At 47.8% G+C, this 24,409-nt stretch overlaps 1 long non-coding RNA gene across 1 annotated transcript; it reads right to left on the bottom strand.

Annotated features, from left to right (window-relative positions):
- Positions 1 to 3,361: 3,361 nt before the first annotated feature.
- LOC118967790 (uncharacterized) lies at positions 3,362 to 23,407 on the bottom strand. Its single transcript, XR_012128838.1, has 3 exons — positions 23,223 to 23,407; positions 14,863 to 15,016; positions 3,362 to 3,544 (listed from the first exon to the last, which is right to left on the bottom strand). It is a non-coding gene; the product is annotated as an uncharacterized lncRNA (long non-coding RNA).
- Between the last annotated feature and the right edge of the window lie 1,002 nt (positions 23,408 to 24,409).

The raw sequence follows: 24,409 nt of genomic DNA, 5'->3' as shown, positions 1-24,409 counted from the left end.
TCTCAGTATTTGCTCAAGAGAAGGTAAAACGTACATTCACCTAAAGACTGATACAAGAATATTCATAGCAGCTATATTCATAAGAGCCCCAAACTGGAAACACCCTAAAATGTTGAACAATAAGTGAATGGATAAATAAATTGTGGCATATCCACATAATGGAATACAACTCAGCAGTAAGAGGGAGTGGATGACTGACATACACAACAAGGTAGATAAATATCAGAAACATCATGTTGCATGAAAGTAGCCTAAGGCAAAAGAATCCATATGAAGGACTCCATTTATGTGAAATTTTAGAAAAGGCAAAACTAACGTACAGTGACCAAAGGCTGATTAATGGTTATGCAAGGCAGAGGTTGGGGTATTGACAGATAGCAGGCAGGAGACAACTTTATCCAGAGACAGAAATATTCTATATCTTGGTTGGATTGGTGGTTTTATGGGTTTTGGGGGTTTCAAGAAAATGAATTGACCTCTACTCTTAAAACGCATGCGTTATTGTATGTAGACTAGTTCTCAATAAAGCTGACAGCATGCAAAAGCCTTGACTAGTCTGTCCCAGGGCTGCTGCCTCCTTAGCCAGGAGAAAAACAGCAACCAGCACTTCCCTCCCTCCTTTCTCAGGCTCCTGGGCCAGTCTTCCAAGACAATGAGTAATTAGCCGTGCAGGAGTCTTGGATGTAGAGCCAAAAACAACAGCAGTGTCACATCAAATGCCAAGACATCTCTGGCTAAGAGCTGAGCTCAGCCACCCCCGCCCCCCACCCAGCCACAGCCACAGAAGGAAAACAGCCCTGCGGGCGGGAACGGGGGCTGCCTTCCCCACCCGGTGTCAGCCATTCCTGCTCTCCTGCGCAGAAGGGATCGCTAGGGTGTGACAGCATCGTGGTGGCAGACCCAGAGCTGCGCCCTTCCGTATTCCACTTCATGTTCTCCTCCCACCACGCCCAAACTGCAGGTGAGGAAACTGAGGCTCTAGGAGAAGTCTGGCCGAAGAGGCAGGAATCTTGAGCTGACTGACTTTCTCCCACCCATCTCAACCCCGTAAGGCTTAAAGTCCTCCATTACAGAAAGACTGCCCACCCCCAACCCACCTCAGCCCAGCAGTCTCTAAGCTCCCTCTCCTCAAGACCTCCTGTGCTCTGACCCTCATGCCTTTCCCAGCGTGGAAGGGTGACCCAGCTGGGCCAGGTTCTGAACCCTCCCAGGCTGGCATGCCCTCCTCTAAAGCAACATTGCTCTTCTCTCGGGCAAAGATCCCTCCTGTGGGAGGCCCTTGGAGGAGGGAAGGATGTGGGGGATTTCTGGCTGCAGGGAGGATAGCGTTTGGAGAAGGGTGTCTGGGGACCCTGGCATCATATCCTGCCCTCTCAGAGACCCTCAGTGTGGAGTCTGGACATGAACAAGGCAGGGCGTGGGGCTGTGGTCTGGGAGAGTCAGGCTTGCTGCAAACAGTGGGGGCTACTGGGACCATGCCCTCCTAAGGGAATCTTCTAGAGTTTTCTTTCTGAGAAGCTGCCAGCATCAGACACCAGGCCACAGGATCACACCTGCTCTGGCCACAGTTCTCCTAGGGCTGTCTGGAGTCAGCGCACATGGCGGATAAGGGCACATGCCTGCCATGATGGGCCGCTCTGAGGATAAATGTTCTAGTGCACTTGGAACCACTCCCCGCACACGGTGAGTGTTCAGTGAGTTGTGATGTCCCCTTATCCTTGCTTTAGTAGCTTTTGTTCTGAGTTGACATTGTCAGACCTCCCCATCGGCCTGCAAGCTCTTCTGGGCCAGGAGGGGCTTTATTCCCGCCTGCATTCCTGTGTGTTGCCTGATGCACAGTAGATATCTTACTTGGAGGAAGAGGGGCTTGCCTTCAGGGCTGGGATCATGATGCTCAGCAGTCCTTGGAGGGCTCATGGTTTAGGCTGTGTCAGTTTGGCGTGTCAACTTAACCTGGATTGGCTTTGGCCTGTCAAACTGTGGAGAATAAGAAGAGCAGACCATGATCCTAAAACCATGCCCCAACCCCAAATCATTCCTATTTCCAGGACACACATGGGACAGGCTGAGATAAATAGTGGTGGTTTATCACAGGAAGGTTCATCCCAGCTCCGTGAGAGTGAGCGTGCCTGCGTATGCAGCCAGCTGATTTATGGTGGCCTGAGCCAAGCACCGAGCAGAGCGAGGCCATTTGTCTACTTGGCTGGATGAGAGGTCAAGAGAGAGAAGTCAGAGATTAAGCTAAATATGTACTTGAGTGGAGACAAGGAGCTCAGTGCCTTTGTTAACTCCTGGAGTGTCCACATTCCACATGTTCTTAGGGGATACTGTTGTGAGCCCCTCAGTGAATAGAACCCACATGTCATGGGGAGGGCTGGGCTCCTTCTTGGGGACACAGCCCCAGTCCAGGGCAGCAGTGGTGCCCAAGGACATTCTCAGCCTCCTGGGATTGCCAAGGGGGATACAGCCAGTAGGAAGGAAGCTGAGCGGCTGAGAAGAAGAACCCATAATTGAAGAAGACCTACTGTCAAAACAGAATCATAGTCCAACTCCTTTGCACCCCTTCCACCTTGGTCAGATGACCATCCTAGCACATCTGAATATAACCTTCCAAGTGGTCTCCCTGCTTCCACCCCATCTTTATCCGGAATAAAATCCAAGTGCACACTGTAGCTGCCCAGTGGTGATTCCACTGATGATTGGTCCCCTTCCTCAGCTTCATTGACTCTCTCTAACAAAGCACCCTGTTTTCTATTCCTGCACATCTTGGATCCCACTTACAGCATTATGGCAAAGATTCACTCTGGCCACCGTCATCCCCCTCCCTTCACCTGTCAGGCCCATTGTCCCCTCCTCATTCACTGAGCTCCAGCCGCACTGGCCTCCTTGGTGTTTCTCCAACTCCAAACACACTTGTACTCAGCACCTCTGCATTTGCTGTTGCTCTGCTGGGGCTGCCCTGCCAGACAGATACCCTTGCTTTCTCCGCTCCTTCAGATGTCTGCTCAAATACCGTATTTTCAATGAGGCTTTCCCAGAGCATTCTACTTGGATTAGCGGCCCCCTCCCCCCACCACACCCCAGCCACTCAATTCCTTCCCCAGTTTCACTTTTCTCTGTTGTACTTAGCACCATGGGGCTTATCTATCTGTGTATTTGTTTATTCACTTATTGTTGGGCCTTTGGGGATGAATTGCTATATCCCTAGTGTGTGGACCAATGTGTGATATATTGCAGGCACTTGGTAAATATCTATTCAATGAATGACTAGTGATAGCTAATATTTTATGAATGCTTAATATATGTCTTAGGTAAACACTGTGTATATAATTTTATTTAATACCTCAGTAATACTATGATGTAGATACTCAGAGAGGTGAAGTGGCTTGCCTGTGCTCTCACAGCTGGAATGAGGACTCACGCCCACCCGATGCCAGAGCCTGAGCTCTCAGCTACCATCCAAGAGCCAGTATGGTCATGGTGTGTTTAGGGAAGGACCCATCCTGCTCCAGCCCAGGGGATACTGGGGGAAAGGGACCTCGATCTGAAAAAAAAATACAAAAAGCAAAGTATAGAGGTATGTTATTCTTGTAGTGAAATGACTTCAGTGATTAAAGAGGAAACTAAATAACAAAAGCAAATTCCACCTAAAATGAAATCATTACTGTTTATTGAGAACTACCCTGTTCTGGGCACCAGCTAAGAGCTTCACACACATGACCCTGTTTAATCTTCTCAATAATCCTGAGTGGCACATACTGTTATTATTAGCATTTTACAATTTAAGAAAGCATGGCTCAGAGAGATCATTTACATAAGGTCACCAAGTTACAGAGCAGCTTGTCTATCTCATTCCAAAGCTTGGGTCATCTCCTCCTAAAGCAATAATTTACTTCTATTAGAAGTAAAAAACCTCCCAAATTGTTCTGTGCACTTGGCGCGTGAAAATTTGGGTCTGACTTATCTTTTTATTCTCAACACAAATGGTGCTCAGCAAGGATCTGCTGGCTGGGTAGGTGGATGAACAAAGGAATGAACGAATGAATTTAGTGAGAGGGGGCGTGGTCTCCAGCTGGGTAGCTTGATCTAAGCCCAGGCCAGTGTCTCCAAAACAGCAAGGTTGGAAGACCCACTCCATCAGAAGATGTGTTGGGGGTTCTTTAAATATTCATATTACTGCACCCCTTAGCGGCCCCTGAATCAGAAGACCTGAGGCCTGTAGAACTGCCTTCACACCACATTTGCCAGGAGATTGTGACATTCCCCAAAGCTTGGAGAGCCACAGCAGTAAGGTCGGCTCCAACATCCCAGTTAAGCTGAGGTTCCTCTCACACAGAGCCCCTGGACTCTCCCAATGGGCAACTTCCATGCATAAACACAGGCCAGCTGCAGGCAGCCCAGGGAAAAGGGAGAGAGATTACTAAGGGTGAGGATGACTTATTAGGAATGGTGGAAGAAGCCGGCAGGGCAGTGTTTGTGTGAAGGAAAGCAGGAGCCACATATAAATTCTAGGACAGCTGGCAGCCCACACTGAGGCATCACATGCCCCAATGTGTGGGTAGTCCTAGGTCTAATGGGGCAGAGATTATACATGGGAAACCTGAAGGCTGTGCTAGGGAGACATTTATAATGCATGACTGAAACTGCCTGCCCATTAGGATTTTGCAACAAGATTCATCAGCTCTGGGCCAGGTAGGCCCTTAGAGAATGTCTCAGCTATTTGTATTTAAACTCATAAAAAGTGTTTTTAGAGAAATGGATTCTTCTGTTTTGATGAAATCTTATACATAGTCTCAATATATAAGACACATGAAAATAAAGATGTTTCGTTCACCCTCCTTGGGGGCATTGCCACAGAACACTAGGGTTCCAAAGAACCCAGTGTGAAAACCACTGATCTTCATTTTGCTCAAGGAGAAAGTGAGGCTCTGAATAGAGAAAGGACTTGCCGAAGGGCACACAGCAAGATAGATCCAGGCTGCTGGAAATAGAGGGTGCAGTAAACAGTGTCCCATCCTAGGGGACTGCCAGGGCAGATGGCAGAGGCCATAATCACAACAATAAAACTAACTCACATACATTGAGTGTTGCTCTGCACAGAGCCCTGCTTTCAGTCCTTCACTTGCATGATCTCATTTCATTCCCACCACAGCCCGATGGCGGGCTGTTACAACTCACATTTTATAGGTGAAGAAATAAGACACAGAGAGATCGTCCACTGTAACCAAGATCACACAGCTAAAGAAGTGGAGATAGAATTTGAAATAAGGCTGTGGGCCTCCAGAACGTGTCCTTTCACCAGCCCACCAGGCAGCCAGCCCCACGAGCTTCTGCTCAGTATGTTGGAGCTACTCTTGCTTCCTTTACATCATTCTCCTGAGAGAAGCCAGGTTGTTATTTTTAAAGCACAAATCTGACTGAGCACCTCTCTTCAAACACCTTCAATGGCTCTCCATTGGCCCACAAGGTACCACTTTGGCCTCATGGCAATGCAGTGCCCCACTCCTTTCTGGACTCTCACCACACCTGCATCCCCACCACATACATACCCGTGGCCTTCAACTTTGTTGACATGTACCCTATTTATAAAAATTTGTCAGAACACTCCCAGTATCTGCACACTTTTTATTAAAAATTTGTTTCTGGGTACTGCATGCTATCCTATTGTATACAGTTAGAATACACTCAAATGTAATTTAAATGAATTAAACAACAAGATAAAAAGCAAATAAGGATTTTATTTCCTCACCCCACAGAACTGCCTTGCCCGCTCGCTTGGGTGCCCTCAGTCACATCCAGTGCTCCCGGTCTGTACTGTCTGCAGGCGTGGGGCACCCATCTGGAGCTGCCTGCTGCCTTGCCTAGTAAGCCTTGCTCTTCCTTCAGATCCAGGCTGCAACCTCACTTCTTCCAAGATGCTTTTGCAGCTCCAGGGCACCCCACACATCTCCCTTGAGGCACTGGGCTCACCCACGATCATTTAATGCCATACTTTTAATCAACTGTCAAGTCTGTCACCCTGTCCAGACTGTGTGCTCTCCATGAGGACAAGGGGTCCATTTTCTGTGACACTCCAGCTCCCAGCACTCAGCAGCTAAGACCATCTGTTGACCAGTTAAGTGACTAGCACAGGGCTGGGCACCTCATGGGAGCTCTGAGCTCTAGTCTGGCAGTTTCCACACTTGACCACACATTAGAATCACGGGATGGCTCCTTTAAATACAAATGGCTCTGCCTCAGAATTTCTGATTCAGTAGGTGTCCCGGGCTGAATTGTGTTCATTCAAAATTCATATGTAGGAGCCCTAGCTCCCCAGTTCCTCAGAATGTGACTGTATTTGGAGATAAGGCCTCTCAAGAAGTGATTAAGTTAAAATGGGGTAGTTAGGGCCCTAATCTAATCTGACTGGTGTCCTTTTAAGAAGAGGAAATTAGAACAGAGACAGTGAGAGTCACCCAGACACATTCTCACACAGAGGGAGGACCTCGCTGGGGACACACCAGACAACCACCACCTGCAAGCTGAGGATGAGGCTGCAGGAAAAACTGAACCCGCTGACACCTTGATCTTGGACGTCCAGCCTCCAGAACATGAGAAAATAAATCTCTGTTGTTTAAACCAGAAGGAACAGACTGATAGAGCAGGTCTGGCATGGGGGCTGGGGTTTTGCATTTCTGACGAGCATCCGAGGGACACTGGTGCCTCCAGGGCAGGGACCACACTCTGAGAACTGCTGCTCTCCACCCCGGTGATGGGGGAGGAGTGGCTGAAGAACGAGAGAGGCCTGGAAGGGTGGAGGGAGAACTGCTGGCCAAGAATGCTGCCCTGGCATTTCCTGGGCTCCGGGAAGAGAGCTCTCCCCCAAGGGTGTGAGTCCTGGATCAGGCCGAAGCGTTCTGAGCTGTTACTCTCCCTGCTTTTGGCCGGGACACTGGGAAGGAATGGTTGGGGGTGGGGGTCTCCTCAGACACATCAGCTGGGAGACAGATCTCCCAGCTGGGATTCTGGGGCTGTCACAAGGAGGCATGCTCAGCCCAGCCCCTTCTCAGAGAGCTCTCAGCCCCGGGCAAGCAGAGGTCAGGGGAGCCGGCAAGCTGATGAGGTCCTGGTTCACTGGAGATGCCCCTGGCTGCAGGCCCCCACCCCCCATCCCAGCGGGGGCCCGGAAATTGGAAGCCAGGCTCTGTACACGTCCTTCAGGGGAGGACCTAGTGAATGAAAGCATTCCTCTGGGCCACCACCTTCTCTGAGCCCTATCAATAAAGTGGGCATGATGACATCTATCACAAAGGATGGTGGTGAATATTAAATAATAAAGATAATAAGTAACTGGATTTTATTCTATGGCTATCAAGTTAGACTCAATTTCACTTCAGCCTTACAACATCCAAAAGGCAACTGTAAGCCCCATTTTATGGATGTGGAAACTGAGGCTCAGATAGGTTAAGTAAATTACCCAAGGATTCAGGACAGATAGTGGCACAGCAAGAATTCAACCGCAGCTGCAGAGCCCACACTCAACCATTCGTACCCTTCCCCCCTCGTAAGAGCTTAGGACTAGGCCTGGCTCAGGGAGGAACTCACTGGCTGTTCTCTTGTCTTAACTCAAGCTCCTACAACCCAAGTCGATTCCTCTGCTGATTCTGGAAGAAGGTAAAGAAGGAGGTGTTACCAGGAACTTTCCTCCCTGCTCCAGAGGAAGGCTGTCTAGGCTAAAACCATCTGTCATCCTTTGCCCTATCTCCAGTGTGTCAAATAAATGACCAACACACATGCCCTATCCTCACAACAGTGCTATGAACACTATTATATACCCATTTCACAGACATGGAAATGTAGACTCAGGGAAGTCGGGTTGAGAGGTTGCCCAAGTTCTCCCAGCTGTGAGAAATGTTGGTCCTGGAACTGGATCCCCAAGCCCTTGCTGAAGATGCATCCCATTCGTCTTCTGGTTCTCTCAATCAAATGTCCCTTCCTTGGGACAGAAAGCTCTGCTCAAGAGGGAAGATGTAACTTTTTCTCCCAAAGCTCTGAGTCAACTCATAGATTATTATCATAGTGGGCTCAACAGTCAGGCAGGAAAAGACCTTTGTCCAACTATCCATGACAATCAGCCTTTGCCCCAAAGAGAAAGAAGATAGAGAGAGGGAGGACAGAGGGATGGAGAGAAAGAGAAGGAAAAGGGAAAGAGAGAGACAGAGAAGACCAAACCAATGCCATTTCAGCTTGTTGAACTCCCCTGCCCCTTCAAGGCATAGTTCAGATTTTCTCTCATGCAGGAAGCCTTTTCTCCAATCCAGCCAGGCCAGTCATGCTGTGTTCCTGCTCTGTCATTGCATAGGCCCTTCTGGCTTCCCACACTACCGGATACGGGCCAGGATGGTTTTGGTTGCAAGTGACAGAAACCCAACTCAAGCTGGCTTCAGCCCAAGTGGGCATTTGTTGGCTCCCCAGACTCAAAGCCCAAAGGTAGAGCAGACCTTGGGGGCTCAGGCACAGCTTCTGGAGTGCCCTCCGCATTTGGGCTCTCCCCTCCTCTGGGGTGACTCTGCCCTTAGGAGGCCCTTGCCACAGGAACAAGGCAGCCACCAGCACCCGGACTGCCCCAGCAGGCGGAGCTCCTCTTCCCAGGACCCACTCCTAAAACAGCCACCTGTGGGGGGGAGGGGGGCACTCTGAGCAGCCAAGCCATGGGTCACATGGGCAGCAGAACGGTATTTCCCCCAAAGAAAATGAAGACTCTGTTGGCAGATGAAGGGAACAGTGGCTGAGTGAGCAAAAATGGAAAGTCACACTCTCCAGGGCCTTTATCTGGTTTCCTCATTCTCCCTTGTCTGTTGTGTGACCTTGGACAAGTCACATTCCCTCCTGGTCCTCAATTACCTCATTTGCAAAATGGGGGTGATATCCTAACTCAGATGTGTTTGAAAGGATTCAAAAAGTTAAGGCACATAAAAAGCCTTGCACAGTGCTCAGCACACAGAAAGTACCAAGCTCCTGCCACCCCTTCTTCTTCTGGGCACCCCACCCCAAGGCAGGCATGCCTGGTGTTTAGAACAATGGTGTTCCTTAAACACTTGGCCACTGATTTAATTCAATTAAATGCTTCCCTCCTTGCAGGCATCCTGTGCGTGTGAACTGTTCCATCTGTCTTTTATCTTAGGGATCTCTCCCGGGATGATGAAGCTCTAAGTGGAAGCCCCCAGAGACAGGCAATAGCAGTAACTATTCATTCAACACATGTTTCTTAAGCCCCATTAGGACATGTTCCAGGCACTGGGGATGCAGCGGAGAACAAGGTAGACCTGGGCCCTGACCTCATGGAGTTGGGCTCACTCGTGGATGCGGTGCACACCATGCAAGGCCTATGTGTGTCATCTGTAATCCAGGATTACATTAAATGTCATCTTGTGGAATCCTTCAAATGGTATCATGCTCATTTCACAGATGAGGAAATTGAGGATCAGGGAAGCAAAATCCCAGCAGATAAATGGAGCACTCAGCAAACAAGTGGCAAAAATCAGAAACTACCTCATTATTCCTTCCCGGATAAAGTCTGAGTCAGGCCCCATGAAGAATTCAATAATTCAATGAAGGTTAATTATAATGACAGGGCCTATAAAAATCAAACAGTCCACCTTCCAGGAAGCTAAGTGGGAGTTGGGGGAGATAGTCATGTGCAAAGTCAACCCGAGGTTGGAATGAACCGTGTCAAGCCCATACATGGGAATCCACATCCCCATGTGGATTGCCCAGAAGGCAGGCGAGGAGCCCCCAGTGGGGCTGAGCATCAGGAGGAACCAACCATGCAAACCACGATCTGCAGGCTGAGAGCAGCCAGGCAATGGAGAAACAACCGGCTAAGCTGCCATAGGGTCCAAACCTGCACTTTGGAAGGGCCTGGGGTCCATGGGGAAGGTCGGTACTCCCTTCCCCAGCCCACCGTCAGCCACCAGCCCAGCCAACCAGAAAGCCTGAGTGAGGGCATGTCACTCCCCTGGCTCTAATCCCCGAGTAGGTTATGAGGCTGAAGAGGTAACCTGGCTAATAATAATGGGGACTGAGACCAGCAGTTAGCAGTGACTCTGGAGCTGGCAGAGCCAGTTTCCTGGCTGTAGGACTTCGGTCTATCAGCTTCACCTCCAAGCCTCAGTGTTCTCCTCTGCAAAGTGGAAATGGCTAATACCTACCTTACAGAGTGAGGAATAAATCAGGTGACTGTGCAGCTGCCCTACACACATTAATCCACACAGTCCACATAATTAAGGATTTGTGTTCTTGGTGCACATAAAGAAACTGAGACTCAGAAAGGTGAGTCCCTTGCCCTAAATCATCCAGCAGGTCAGTGGCAGCTACAGGTTTGGAGCCCCAGTCTGCCTGACTCCACAGCAGGACTCTGCCCACCTCCCACAACACTTTGTAGGTCCTATCTACATGCCAGGTGCTTGCTCTGCACACTTCCAATCTAGCAGTTTCCCGTTGAGACCCACATATGTCCTCCTGGGGTGTTGGTTCTGAAAGTGTTGGCAATGTTTGCTCCTGGTATGCTAGGGAACACTTGGGAATTCAAATATACTTGTGAAATCCAAACAGATGCATTTGTTAATGGCCCACAATCAGGCAAAGCCTATTAGCTGAACAAACAAACAATGAAAGGCCTTCCTCTGGTGCAGAGGAAACAAAAGGCTCTTTCTTGCCACCAGAAGCTGGCTGGCAGCTCAGCTCTCTGGGGAGAAGACAGGCATTCTTGGTGGATAGCCCCAGCTCATGCAAGATACAGGATCTGTTCAGAGAAGTTCTCATTGCACCCCCCAGCACCCCCGCATGCCCTCTCGAACACACGTTGAGTCTGAACCCACATTGTTGGCTTGCTTTGTTCAAGTGTGAGGGCTTCTCAGAGCCAGCTGGTGCAGCCGCCTTGCAGCCGGCAAGGCCTAGAGAGTAAAGGTACCAGAGGGCAAAGAAGACAGAGGCTAGGGCATAGCTCCCCTTCTCAGATTTGCAATCAGCCATGAAGCCCTGAGTCCCTCACTCATCATGGGTACAGGACTGAGCATTAAGGGTTAGAAGGGAGGGAGAGAGGGAGCTGACCCAGATTTCAAGGAGCATGGTGGGTGTGCTGCCTCAGTTTCCCCAGAGTGATCAGCCTTTGGGATGCCCAAGGCAAAAGATTCAGATGTATAAGGCTTTGAGCAAGTTCAAGGTTTCCTGGCCACATGACCTCTATGCCCCACCTGGTGGTTCCTGGCAAATGTTCTAAATCTAGCTACATTTGGAAGAGACATCATGTGGCCAGAATGGTTTGGGAATAATGTTACCTACCCTCATAAGCCACAGGGGGAGGAATTTAGTTAGCCAGTCTCCAGCTTAACCCTTGAAGGTCCCCTGGTGTCCCTGCAGACCTGGGTTCAAATCCCAGCTCTGCCTCTTCCTCCCTAATGGGCAGCTTGCTTCTCTTTGTTGAGCCTCCTCATCCCAGCTGCAGAATGGAGGTCATGATAGTAGTGCCTCAGAGGCATGAATGCATGTGAAAGGCTGAGTGCGACCCCCAGCGTAAGACAGTCACCTGACGGACACAGCTCTTTAGGGCAACAACTCAAAGCTCTCCCTGGATGAAAAGGGCACCCTTGTCCCAAGTGTCCTGGACATTCCCACTTGGTTGTTTAATAAGCAACTCACACTTGATACATACTAGTTCTAGCCTCACCCCATCAACCCTGCCTCTTCCCACCTCAGTAAGGGCGCTTGCACTCCCAGTGACTTGGGTCCCAAATCTTGTTACTGTCCTTGATTTTTTTTCCTCCCACCCTGTATCTAGTTCATCTAGCTCTTTCTCTGAGATGTATCCAGAACCCAGTTACTTTCACCACCTCTTCACACCCACCACCCTGGTTCAAGCCCCCACTGTCTTTCTGGGGGATTATTGAAAAAGCCCCTTGCCTGGTGTTTCTGCTTCCTCCCAACGTCCACTTCAGCATATTCCCTGCAGAGGAGCTGGAGGGATTAGTTTCCTAGAAATTACCACAACGTTGATGGCTTAAAACAACACAGATTTCTTCTACAGTTCTGGAGGCCAGAAGCCTAAGATTAGTGTCACTGAGCTGAAGTCACGACGCCAGCAGGCTGGTTGTTTCCAGCGGCTGAGGGCTTCCTTGCCTTTCCTAGCTGCTGCGAGCCACCTGCACTCCGTGGCTCGCCCCGCTCCCATCTCTTGCCTTAGTTGTCACATCTCCTTCTACTCTGCTGAAGCAGTATCTCCTTCTGCCTCTCTCTTATAAGGACATCTATGATTATATCCTTGGGCCCACCTGGACAATCCAGGATCATGCCACCATCTCCAGGGCCTTAATCTTAGTCATAGTTATAATCCTTTTTGCCATGTAAGGCAACATATTGGCAGGTCTGGGGGTTGGGATGTGGACATATTGGGGGCCATTTTTCAGCTTACCACAGGATCCTTTTAAGTGTCAGTTAGGCCATGTCTCTCCTCTACTCACCCCTCTATTCCCAGGAGCTCCTTTTCTCAGTGTAAAAGCCATCCTTACAACAGCCTGTGAGGCCCTCTGTGACCTGGATCCTATACTTCTCTGATCTCAAATCCTCCCACCTTTCCCCTCACTCACTCTGCTCAAACCACACTGGCCTCCTTGCTGTGTCCAGTAAGTGCCACATATTTCTGTCTCAGGGCCTTTGCACTGGTTGCTCCGTCCACCCAGAATGCTCTTCTCCCAGATACCCCCATGGGTCACTACCTCACATCCTGGGTGGGGCGACAGCAGGTGATAAGGGTCCTTTGTTTGCTGGCCAGAGAACTCTAGTCATTATGTACTGTGTCAATCCTCAAATCCCCTCAGTACTTTGGCTAGAGATATCTTAATTCAAAGGTGAAGATAGAGCAAACAATAGAATTTAGAATGCAGTCCCACCACTCCTACGCCCCTGCTGGTTCCTGGGTACCTAGGACCCCCTCTCATCGCATGTGACACTTGCTTCTCAGCTTTGTCCACCAGGCAACGTGCAGAGCTAACAGTCATTGCAGGTCCTATGTGCCTTCACCCTATACATGTAATTAACTCATTTAATCCTTAGTACAATGGAGGCAGGTCTATCACGGCAGCCACCAGGGGCTCCCCTGCCTTTCACTGTGCAGGAAACATACTCAGCTCAATACCCTGAATGAATATTTAAAGAACTTGGTTTTGAGGGTGTGCCAAATCATCTCCCACCCAGGGCACCCAGCTCAATACCCTGAATGAATATTTAAAGAACTTGGTTTTGAGGGTGTGCCAAATCATCTCCCACCCAGGGCACCCACATACTGGGCCTGCCACATGCGTTCAGTCTCCCTGTCAGGGAGGAGGCAGTCTGAGCCTCCAGGATGCTGAGAACAGTGCTACAGGCCTGCGTCAGGTGGGCGGCCAACTGCACTAACAGGACCTTTCAGCCCCTGCCTGCCACCACCTGTCCCCAAGCAATCTGAGCCAATCAGTAAGACAAGGTGGAGGTTGCAAGGCAAACAAGGTCCTGGCTGATTTTGATGGTTTTGGAAGGGTAGTTTCAGTGAAAATATGATGAATGCATGAATGGATGAATGAATGAAAGATGCTCCAGAGAAGAGCATCATGTATCAGACCCACATTGTGTCTTTTTTCCCTGATACACACTTCTTCATGGCTAAGACCTTCCAACATCTGACCTCACAGGTTAGATTAGCTCCAACTCAATGTCTCCACCTTGCAATCACCTTGTTCATGAGCAGTAATGATAATGACTATCTTGTATTTCTTATATCCCACACTCCAAACCCTCTCCAAAGCACTTATTAGTCAGCAGCATTCTCAGTCATTCTAACATACTTCTATGGTAGGTATTATTATTTCCATTTCACAGATAGGGAACCTGAAGTGAAGTCACATGACCAAGGACACACAGCTCAGCAGACTCAGGATACGAGCTCAGGTCCTTCTGGCTCCAAAGCTCGCACCCCCTCTTCTTGGGCATGGCAAACCAATGACCCACGTCACAGTGACAAGAGTCCGTGGACCCATGTGCTTATTCATCCCTGGTTACAGCCTACGTGTGCATGCACATGTGCACACACCCCCACCCAGGAATGTAAACTCTATGTTAGCAGTGACTGGAGTCACGTTGCTGGCACATAGTAGGTGCTTGTTATGGACTGAGTGTTTATTCATATATTGAAGCCCTAACCCCCAATGTGAGTATATTTGGAGATGGGGGCCTTTAAGGAAGTAATTAAGGTTAATTGAGGTTGTAAGGGTGGAGCCCTGATCCAATAGGTCCTTATAAGAAGAGACACCTTGCAAGAGAGTTCACACTCTCTCTCCAGAGGTGTGTGCGCAGAGAAGAGGCCACAGCGAGACGTCTACAAGCCAGCAAGAGAGCTTTCACCAGAAATCAACCCTGCCAGACCTTGATGTGGGGCTTCCAGCCTCCAGGACCCTGGGGAGATCCGTTTCTGCTGCTCACGCTGCCTCCCCTGTGGCATTTGGTCATGGCAGTCTGCTCAGCCTGTACATTGCTCCGTACATTTTGTTATGGAATACAAACCTGGTTTGGTGGAATGGCTTTTTAAAAAAAGGATTTGAATGTCCCAGCACCACCCCGGTTGGGCTCCTCCTCAGCATCCCCTTTTCCCGTTCAGCCCGGGGTGTCCTGGGTTTGCAGCTCTGCTCTCAGCTGAGCTACGGCTTCAGCCCAGGCAGGCCCCAGGCAGGGCTCGATCCTCCTGTGCTGCTGCGTAGGTCCAGAGAAACAAGTGGCCCCTCTCATGGCCCCCAGAGGGACACCCACAGGTGTGGGGTGGGGGAGGGCTCGCTGGGTCTAGGAGGCTTTCCCTACCTTGTGGCCACTGGCAGCTCCTGATCTTCAGCTCACTCCTCAGGCACAGGGTCTCAAAACCTCCATGTGGTCTCTGGGGACAGGTTCTCTGGAGACCTGCTCTCTGCATGGTGGCTGTGGTCAGGAACCCCCAGCTCAGATGGCACCTGTGGGCCTGGGAGCAGAGGGAGAAGTCTCTGAGCGCTTCAAGAGCCCCCAACTGCCCACCCAGTGGGGAGCCCAGCGAGTGAGGAAATTCAAGATGGTAACCAGAGTGGCTGCCAGTGCTCAGGGGACCAAACTGCCCCTCAATCACCTGGCCCATGGAGCCCAGCTGCCGTGCTCACCACCCCACAGCAGAGCACAGGCGGCCAGCAGCAGGCCTGCCCAGCTGCCAATAGAACTGTGGCCTCTGCTCTGGGGTGGGGGCAGCTAGAGGGTGTGCAGTGCAGAGCCCCGCCCTAGTGTGGGCACACCTGACTCAGGATCCCTGTGCCTGGCTGCACCTTGCTTTTCCCCCCTGTAGAATGGGGAGAGCAGGCCCTCAGCACCTCACTTGCTTCACCCTGGCCTACTCCTGGCCCTGGGGAGAGTGCCCCCAGTCTGTGATATGGTGTAAATGTGGAGGAAAAGAGAGAGATGGTGAAAGATGAGGGCCGGAGGAAGGACAAATATGGTGGAGCACTTACTCGTGTTGGCTGTTTATTCACATCTTAATCGTCATAAGTGGCCAGGCCCTGCCAAGGGCACTTGCCATACATTGTTTCACTCACCCCCCCACAAGATGTCTGAGATCAGGAGTATTATCCTTATTTAATGAATGAAGAAATAGAGACTCCACGAAGTAATATGACAGCCCAAGGTCTCACAGCTAATGAGACACAGGGCGGCTGCCAATCCCTGGGCTGTATCACCCAATGGATAATGACAATAAAAGCTCACGTTTGTGCAGTGTTTACTATGTGTCAGGTGATCTTTTAAGCATCTGTATATATTAACCTGTGTAATCCTCCCAGTAGGTGTTTAAAATGGGTCTTTTATTATCCTAATTTTATAGATGAAAAAGCCGAGGTGCAAAGAGGTAAAGTGATTTGCCAAGGTCATACAGCAACCATTAATGGCACCAGCAGGATTCAAACCTAGGTGCCACACTCGAGAGCTCTAAAACCACAATACAACCCTCCGTCTCATCTCACCTCCTATAACCTTCACAGGATCCTCCAATAGGAGACCTTTTTACCCCCATTTTGTAGAGTTAAATTCCTTGTTCAAGGTTATCCAGAGGGGCAAGTGCAAACCTGGAGTTTGAATCCAACTGTTTCTTGTTATATTCTTACTGTAATTGTTATTACAGTTACCATTCACTGAATGCTTAGTACCTGTCAGGTTCAGTGCCAAGAGTGTTACATGTACCCTCACATAGAATCATCACAACTGCCTTGGGAAGGAGAAGTCTGGAGAGGCAAGCTTACACTGTGGTAACAAATAGCACTCCCAACACACAATTTTAATGGCTAAAATCAAAAAGCATTTATTTTTGCTCACAAGGTATATGTTAGCTAGGGGCTGTGTTCTCTGCTATCCTCTCTCAGAGGCTCAGATTGAAGAAGGCACTTCTTCAATGGTGCCATCTATGTGCAGGTTGGCCAAGACACAAGAAGGGAAGGTTGATTCAAGTAATTGAATATTCCAACCTGACAGAGACACGTGTCAGTTCTTTGCAAAGCTCATTGGCCACAATTAGTCACAATTAGTCACCCAATCACAGAGAGGCTAACACATACAACCCTACCATGTGCACAGAAGACAAAGCCACACAGCCAGACCACCCCAGCATTATCTCCATTCTACAGAAAAGGAAACCCAAGGTCCCAGCTAGTAAGGAGCAGAACCTGGAGCCAAACCCACCTGGAGCCCCTCCTCCTTCAACCGTGCCAGCTCCTGGGACAAAAAGCAGACCCATCAATCAAAGCACATTTATTTAGCCTTACAGTTTACAGTGAATTTTCCTACACATAATCTCATTTAACTCATTCAGCTCTGGTGCAAAGGTCAGAAAAATTCTCCCAAATTTGCAGCCAAACTGAAGTTGAGAGAAATGTGGTCGGAGTTAAGGCCATGTGGATTGTGTGAAAGGGGACAGGGATAAGAGCCCAGTTTTCCTGGCCCTCCAGCACCTTGCTTAACATCAGGCCTCCTTCCCTTTCATCTCAGGGCAAAGAAGAGAAACTTACACCCCTTTCCTTCCCCCACTCCTGTGGTGGGAACCGAAGGGACACAGTGGTATTTTTAGACTTTCTAAGAGTGAGATGGAACTGGCACAGACTGAGGTCAGGGAGCTTGACCATGACTCAGCGGCCCCCATTCATAGCTGGGAACTGCCAGGAATAGAACCCTCATTGAGTTCCCCATCAAACTTTGTGTTCCCAGCATCTTATCCATCCCTTAAAACAGGCAGTAGGCCCATTTTATAGATGAGGAAATGGAGGCTCAGAACCAAATAGAGGGCCTCACACAGAAGGCTCAACAGAAGTGTTGTGGTCAGGTAGCCTACTGGATCAGAGGGCTAAGAGATCAGCCCAAGGGTGCCCAGAAGGAATCATAAGGGCAGGAACAGGCCTGGAACCCTGGTCAGTTGCCCAGACTGAGTGAGAGGCTGGGGTGGTAAGCTTCAGCTCCCAGAGCCACTCAGCACAGGGCAAAAATCCCAGCTCTGCTGCCTAGCTGTGCCCTTGGGCAAGGAACTGAACTCCTTACCTCAAGATTCTCAGCTATAAAATAGAGGTAAGAAGAGATCTCATGGAGTTGTCACTGGGATTAGCTAATATCTGTGAAACACAGCAGTTGACACATAGGAAATGCTGCTGTAGGTCAATTCTTATGGTGGTGATTATGAAGCTTCTAGTTTGAGAAGAAAAGCAGAAATCAAAAGAATAATGTGTATAAACACACTGAAGGAAATACATGTGCCTAAAACAATAGACAGGAAATATAAAAGTTCAGCTGGATGACACTTTTTGACCAAGAGAGTAAGAGGAAATATTGTAAGACAGGTCAAACTGCTGTTGGTTTGTCCACGTCTCTTAAAGCACAGCATTATAAACGGGTAGGGTTGCTGAGTAAACAGTGACATACCAGTTCTGAGAAATATTTGGCAACATACACAAAAAGCCTTAAAATTGTGATTGCCTTTTGCTTTCCAATCCCACTTCTGGAAACTAATGATTACCTAACGATAATCTTAGGAGTTATTTTCTTCCATTTTACGAATGATGGATGGAGGCTCAAAGAGATTAAATAACTCGCCCACAGTCACGCGGCTGGGAAGTGGAGCGGCCATAATCCAGCCCAGGCTAGTCTGACTGAAAAGCCATGCTCTCAATAGCTACATGTCACGTTCTCAGAAGAATGAGGCTACAGGAGTGTCATAAGGATTCAACTGGCCCTATTGTGAGAGGCAATCTCTGTGTGGAAAATCCCAAAGAACCTCTGAAAAAACAATTGGAACAAGTGGTGAATTTAGGAAGACGACAAGATCCAAAGTCAATACATAAGTCAGTTTAACTTCTTTATTCTGGCAATGAACAACTGGACTTTAAAATTTTTTATTTTATTTTATTTTATTTTTATTTATTTTTCCTCTGCTTTTTCCATGTTTTTTTTTATTAAGATATTGATATACACTCTTATGAAGGTTTCACATGAACAATGTGGTTACTACATTTACCCATGTTATCAAGTCCCCACCCATACCCCAACGCAGTCACTGTCCATCAGTGCAGCAAAATGCCACAGATCCACTCACTATTTGCCTTCTCTGTGCTATGCTGTCTTCCCTATGACCCCTTACACCATGTGTACTAAACATAATACCCCTCAATCTCCTTCTCCTTGAAATTTTTTTAAAGTATAATTTGCAGTAATATCAAAAATCATGAAATACTTAGAGATAAATCTGACAAAATATATGTAAGATCCATATACGGAAAACTATGAAACTGATAAAGCATTAAGAGACATCAAAGAAGACCCAAATAAAGAAAGAGATATAATGTGTTTATGGATTGGAAGACTTGATATAGTTAAGATGTCATTTATCTTTGAACTGATCTATAGATTCAATGCAACATCAACTAAAATCCAAATAGGCTTTTTTTCTTGAGAGGCTGATTCTAAGATTTATATGGAAAGGCAAGGAAAGTAGAATACCAATACAATTTTGAAAAGTTGGAGAATTTATGTTACCTGATTTTAAGACTTATAAAACTGCAATAATCAAGACAGTGTAGTCCTAGTAATTGGCTAAACCTATAGATAAATAGAAAGAGATAGTCCAGAGGTCCAGAGCCAACAGTTTAACAGAAGTAAATCCACAGACCAGCTGATTTTTAACAAAGGTGAAAAGGTAATTTACTGAAGAAGGAATAGTCTTTTCAACAAATGATATTGGAAAAACTGGACATATAAAAAAAACCCATCAACCCCTATCTCACACCATATACCAAAAAAAAAAAAATCACTTGAAATTGATCATAGACCTAAATGTACAAAACATGAAACTTACAGAAGAAAACATAGGACAACAACCATCTTTGTGAGTTTGGTTTTGGCAATGATTTCTTAGGACACATAAAGTAAAAACTGTGAAAGGAAAAAACAGATACACTGGACTTTATCAAATTTTAAAACTCTGCTCTTTGAAAAACATTATTAAGAGAATGAGAAGACAAGACACAGATTGGAGAAAATATTTGCAAAACACATGTTTGATAAAAGACTTATAACCCAAATACATAAAGTACTTCCACAACTCACTAATAAGAAAATACACAACCCCAATTTTCCAAACAAGTAAAAGATATGGACTTCACCAAAGAAGTTATGTGAATGGCAAATCAGGATGTGAAAAAAATCTCAGCATCATTAGTCATCAGATAAATGCATATGAAAGCCACAAAGAGATAACACTGAGCACCTATTGAATAACAGCTAAAAATTTCTTTAAATGCTGACAGTACCAAGTGCTAAGAAGGATGATGGAGCATCTGGAATCCTCTACATTGCTAATACAGCCACTTTGGAAAACAGTTTGGTGGTTTCTTACAAAGTTAAACATACATTTAACTGTGTGGACCAACTACCCCATTCATTGGTATTTACCCAAGATAAACTAAACATGTCCACACAAAGACCCACATGCAATACTTAGAGCAGCTTTAGTTAAAATAGCTCCAAACTGAAAACAGCCCAAATGTCTGCACACTGAGATACACTGACAAAGTGGAATACTATTCAGCCCCACTAGGAATGATTTACTAATACATGTAACATTGATGAATCTCAAAAGCATTAATGCAGGTGAAAGAAGCCAGATACAAAAGGCTACATTCAGTATGATGCCATTTATACAACATTCTGGAAAAGACAAAGCTATAGTGACCATATAGTGATACGGTAATCAGGTTGGTCAGTACCAGGGGCTGGAGCCAGGGAAGGGACTGACCACAAAGAAACAAGAAGGAACTTTGGGTGGTGATGGGAATTCTCCACACCTTAATTGTAGCGGAGGTTGCCCAACTGTATATGCTTGTCAAAATTCATCAAACAGTACAATTAAAAAGTGTGAATTTGACTTTCAGTAAATTATAGGTCAGTAAATCTGACTTAGAAAAAGAAAGATGTACACCAAACACAACATTCATCTGAAAACAAAAATGCATTGGGTATCTTCTATGTACCATTAATGACAAATACCTTCCTTCCACAGAGCTTACCGCCCTCTGCAATGTGTGTGTGTGTGCTTAGCATGTGCACACGTGTGTGTGTATGTTGCAGTCAGTATGTTTAACATTTTCATGGGTTGAAGTTCTTTCAGTTTCTGTCTGCTTTTGTTTTCTCTCTGGTGTTTTTGAATAGTTGTTTTGAAACATCTTGAGTTTATAATTGCTGTCTATGGAAGGATTAGTCTGATACAAGCTACCCCAACAGGGCCAGAACCAGAGCACAGTCTGGAATAAGAGCAGAACTTTGATGCTGAGAAAACTGTAATGCCTTCAGAGACATATGGCAAATAAGTCCACCCAGACATATATGATCTAGGAGGAATCACATTACTCAGATAGTCTTGTATTTCACAACATGCCAGCAATCCTGATTATATACAGTGCTGTCATGAAATGGGAAATATTGAGTGGGTTCCATTTTTGAACAAAAATATTTATTATTTAGCCTTTCATTCAACAAACATGAACTAGCGTATGGCCAGTGGCAAATGAAAATTCACAGCTCCTTATTCAAAGAGCAGGAGAAAAAGTCTCTTAAAGAAAGGTACACAGAAAGTGTCTTCTTTCTCCCATGGTCTCTTTCTTGACTGCTTATGGTACTTTTCATTTGCTACTTAGAGTCACTGAAGTAAATAAGAATAAAAATTTTAAATAATTAGCATGAATATAACATCTGTATATTGTGTGGTTCCAGTTTTAAGTGTAAATATCAGGGCATCTAATATATGAACAAAATGACTGAAATTACACTATTTGTATTAAGTGAATCATCCCTGGAGGGTGTCTGGAGCTAGTTACAGAAATGAACAAGCCAGACCCAGGCAGGTTGAAAGAGGAAGAGAGGATTCTGAGACCCCCAGCTCCTCTTCCTCCCGTGCCCCGAGCACAGAGCCAGCTGAGGGAGCACTCCTGGGTTCAGGCACACTAGCAGGGAGAACAAGCAGCCGACAGACCCCTGGGGACCACCCTTATGACCTGGCACCTGAATTCTTGTATGGGTCTGATGAATGTTAGGTTCCCCCTCCTGCCACTCACTGCCTCAACACCATGTGCCCTAGGCCTGGAAGAGTTTGGGAAAATCAAGCCAGGAATCTCTCCTTCCCACAGTCTGCAGCCCCAACCCATGGCAGACAGGCGGTCCCGGAGGACCTTTAAGCCTCCGTGCTAATGGGTGCTCAGAACCGAATCAGGCTTGACCTTGTTGAGACACAGCCTTTGCCTGGCCACCCACCAGCCCTCTGTTGTGCTCAGCCCCTGGTGGGTTAGCAGGCCACCAAGTGTGCACACCTGACCTGACCCCTCTGAGTGCCTGCTCTCAGGCCCCTGCTGGGGCAGAAGGCAGCAGCAAAATGAGGCAGGACGGGAGGGGCAGGCCAGGCAGTGTCCTGGAGTGTCCTGGTTGCCAGGGGAAGAGGGGGAAGTGTCAGAACCCTGGATGGAAGGCAGACTGCACACATGCTGAGGCTCTAAGTCCTCACTGCATGCTCCATGTTCCATCAGAGTTCACTTACAAAACGCAAATTTGAAGATAAAATCATTACAAATTTCAAGATGGTGACCACTGAGCATTAAACCCCAAGTGCAGGGCCCTTCTGAGTATGGGGCCCTCTGAGCGTGGGAATTGGTGTGACTGAGATAGCCAAGCCCGTGAAGCTGGGCCTGGCTGGAGCCCGTCCAAGGATGAACCACACCCAATCCTTACTGTCCATGTGCACTCAGACAACAAGCATGAGGTACTGTGCCAGGTGCTGGGGAGAGACGAGAGACCTCCAGGGAAGGTCTCCTTGACCTTGGGCAACTTGCAGCCTGGCTACAGGCAGGCTGACCTCTGCTTGGTGGACAAGACCCAGAGAAGCCCAGCCTCCAGCATCCAGAGAGGCCGCTGAGAAAAATGGCACTTATGCTGAGACCTGGCCAATGAGGTGGCCAGGTGAAGAAATGGAGAAAGAGCACGTCAGGCTAAGGGAACTGGGTACGCCAGCACCTGAAGCTGGCACGAACCGGGCATGGTGGCGGTGCCAAAAGAATGCATCATTATTCAGAATGCCAGGCACCGCGCCATTCCAAGGAGAAGTCCAAACTGATTTTTTACTGTAATCTCCATCTCCCGTTTATTACTGTGACATGAAATGCAGCTGCCTGATGACCCACCTGGGACGCACTGTGTCTGCAAGCCTGGTGGGCAGTTATTACCGAAAGTACAAGCAGTGCCGGGTTCTCCCCTGTTTCATTTACACCATGGTCTCTTGGCTTAAACAGAGCACTTGCTCTCCCCCACAGACGGGCTCTGCCTGCCGGGCTCAGTCAAGGGCACTGCTCTCCATCAGATGCCAAGTTAAAGTCAGGAAATCTGCCCCCCGCCCAACTCTTCTTATCAGCTGGGCACACTGGTTCTCCGGCCCTCCACATCTGCAGCCCCCGCCCCTGCAGTTCAAGACCACTGCCACAGCCCCATGCCCGTCCCCTTTACAACCAGAGCTTCAGCCCCAATCCCACCCCGACCTGCTTCAAGGCACGCAGAACAAACGCTCTTTGCAGAAGCACCTCTTCAAGGCCCAGAACTCACTTTGGTTGGACTAGCTTAGGTCATGTGCTCACCTCTGAGCCAATCACTGTAGCCAGGGAGAGTCAGTGCGTTGACAGGCAGGTCGGGAACAGAGGGTGGGCGGCATTGCTGTTAATTTCCAACCACAGGGCTGGCCTAGTAGAAAGAACACCAGTTGGGGCTGAAACAGATCTGACTTCTAGTTGAAAGGAGGGTGAGCAACGCTGGTGCTTCTCCGCACAGCCCTGGCATGGCGTGCAGGGCCTGCATTTTCAAAAACCCACACAATCTAAACTTGAAACACTCTGTTCGTATGAGCTATTATTATGTCAGTCCTCAATGGGAGGAGGGAACAGCCCCTTCTAGAGCACAGAGAGCAGGTGGCTACAAGGCCATAGATTGAGGGGGAAACACGCTCCCGAGTCCTTAAAAATCAGGGAGCAGAGCAGCCACAGAGAAAGGGAGACTAAGGAGCATTCCCAGCCAAACGGAGAGAACCACAGGTCTGGGAGCAGCAGCCCCCAGTGGGGAGCCCCAGTCTATTCATCTATTTCCTCTCAGCTGCCTTGGCCTGGCTGAGGACTCCACAGGAGGAGCAGGGTGCAATCAGGAGAGGAGACGGAAAATCAGGCTCCAGAAGGGTTACATCAAATGCCAGAATTCAACTGCTAAGGAGAACACTTACACACTTAGCTTTGGGCATTCCTGGTTATGCTCTCCTAGTGCTTAAAAAAATCCTTTTGCAGATTAACCTCATTGATGCTATACAGTGGGGGCTAAGGGAAAGATAGACAGGCACTCCTGTGATTGTACTTTTGCAAGTGGCAACTCAGCACTGAATAGCAAGAGTCCTAAAAGGGCATGTTATTCTTTGGCCAGCAAGTTCACCCTTAGAATTTATCTTAAGGATTTACTCAGACAAGCATGCTAAGATGTATATACAATGCTATCCATCACAGTAGTATTTATAACAGCAAAACACTGGAAATGATCTAAATATCCATCAATAAGGGATTGTCTAAATAAAGTGTGACATCCATACTATGGAATGCCACGCAGACTTCTAAGAAGGATGTTGCAAGCTCTACTTGCGGACAGTGGAAAGATGCCTGTGGTATGTTGTTGAGTGAAAAAAAAGAAAAAAGGGGGCTGCAGAAGAACAGCACATATAGCATGAGTGTATTTCTGTCAGATTATACACATCTATGAATGTACATGTAAACAGGCAGGGAGATAAATT

The sequence above is a fragment of the Manis javanica genome, chromosome 1, assembly GCF_040802235.1.
Source record: "Manis javanica isolate MJ-LG chromosome 1, MJ_LKY, whole genome shotgun sequence".
In the NCBI taxonomy this organism is placed as follows: domain Eukaryota; kingdom Metazoa; phylum Chordata; class Mammalia; order Pholidota; family Manidae; genus Manis; species Manis javanica.
The sequence above is the reverse complement of the archived record's forward strand: the minus strand, read 5'-3'. Positions and strand labels throughout refer to the sequence as shown.